The following is a 1,557-nucleotide window of genomic DNA, read 5'->3' as shown; positions in this document are numbered from 1 at the left end:
AATTCGAGCTTTGGAAAAGATAGAAGACCCTCTCTTAAGATATTGATATACTTCGATAGTCCTCCTGTTAGAGAAAAATATGACAATAAACTTAATTGCCTAATTTCGAAGGCCAAAATTTTTACGTCTTTTACAATAGGTTTTTTTATGACATATATCACTACAAATTATTCAATGTTTGTTGTAAATTACAGCTTTTGCTTTATACACAACGATGGTAATTACTCCAAAAATATTTTAATTAAATTGTGGGTTCACGTCGTGTTCTAATTTTGGCTGAAATGGAATTTTACTTTGACCTCTCTTTAATATCGTAATCCAATATTGATAATGGATTAATAAAGATACATTATCCATCATATTAAACAAACAATGTTCATATTGTTTTCGTTCTTTCCGCGTAATTTAAAATTCCTAGTATCCCCATCGCTATTGTATTAATTCTCTGTAAGTTTTGATTAAATAAAAATCAAAGGCATGTTACCTACCATATCCATTGATTTAAGTCTGAAGGTAATTATTGCAATTTTTTATTGGTAGATTAATTTTATGAAGCAGTTCAAAAAAACATTCTAGCAGAGCATGGTTTCGATCCACGGACCTCTGGGTTATGGGCCCAGCACGCTTCCACTGCGCCACTCTGCTTACATCTGTGTGTTTGAAGAAAAATAGTATCTTCTTCTTTTAGCTAAGGTGTCCAAATTAATAAAATTAAAAATATAACTTAGCAGAGCGTGGTTTCGATCCACGGACCTCTGGGTTATGGGCCCAGCACGCTTCCACTGCGCCACTCTGCTTACATCTGTGTATTTGAATATGAGGTTTTTGTTATACAGTAAGCTAGGCTGATCAAATTGATATAAAACAATAAATATAACTTAGCAGAGCGTGGTTTCGATCCACGGACCTCTGGGTTATGGGCCCAGCACGCTTCCACTGCGCCACTCTGCTTACATCTGTGTATTTGAATATGAGGTTTTTGTTATACAGTAAACTAGGGTGATCAAATTGATGTAAAACAATAAAACTAACTTAGCAGAGCGTGGTTTCGATTCACGGACCTCTGGGTTATGGGCCCAGCACGCTTCCACTGCGCCACTCTGCTTATACATATATGTACTTAAGTTTTAATATAAGCACTAATATCCGAGATAATGTAAGAAAACGTGAAACTTTTTCCTTTTTAAGTTTTTTTTTTCATTCCTATATCGTGGTATGTAGTTTTACAAATTTACTAAATATAATAAGGGATTAGTTTCATTGTTTGGCGTAGGTATATTTCGCATAAGATCATTAATTTCAAGCTTCATAAATATCGTTTTTTCTACAAGGATGTTTAATATTCATAATACTTACATTAATATTTATTTATTTATTTGTAAAAGGTACCTTACAGCTAAACATAAATTAAATAGAGCATTATACAATTCTATACGCCAATTATAAGTTTAGAAATTGAAGACTTAATAACTGTTGTCAAATACGTAAGTAATAAATTTTTTATACTAATTTATAGCGTTACGCAAATTTTACATTAAATACGATCACTAATAAACT

The 1,557-nt window shown here is 32.2% G+C and overlaps 3 non-coding genes across 3 annotated transcripts; all 3 read right to left on the bottom strand.

The window, feature by feature from the left end:
* Positions 1 to 573: 573 nt before the first annotated feature.
* On the bottom strand, positions 574 to 645 carry TRNAM-CAU (transfer RNA methionine (anticodon CAU)). The gene has a single exon. It is a non-coding gene; the product is annotated as a tRNA-Met (tRNA).
* Positions 646 to 725: 80 nt separating this feature from the next.
* Positions 726 to 797, bottom strand: TRNAM-CAU (transfer RNA methionine (anticodon CAU)). The gene has a single exon. It is a non-coding gene; the product is annotated as a tRNA-Met (tRNA).
* Positions 798 to 879: 82 nt separating this feature from the next.
* Positions 880 to 951, bottom strand: TRNAM-CAU (transfer RNA methionine (anticodon CAU)). Its single transcript has one exon. It is a non-coding gene; the product is annotated as a tRNA-Met (tRNA).
* Positions 952 to 1,557: the final 606 nt, after the last annotated feature.

This window comes from Colias philodice, chromosome 7 (assembly GCF_061535455.1).
Source record: "Colias philodice isolate Cphi_HAF_F1 chromosome 7, ilColPhil1 Martin Lab GWU primary, whole genome shotgun sequence".
In the NCBI taxonomy this organism is placed as follows: Eukaryota; Metazoa; Arthropoda; class Insecta; order Lepidoptera; family Pieridae; genus Colias; species Colias philodice.
This window is presented reverse-complemented; position numbering and strand designations above follow the sequence as displayed.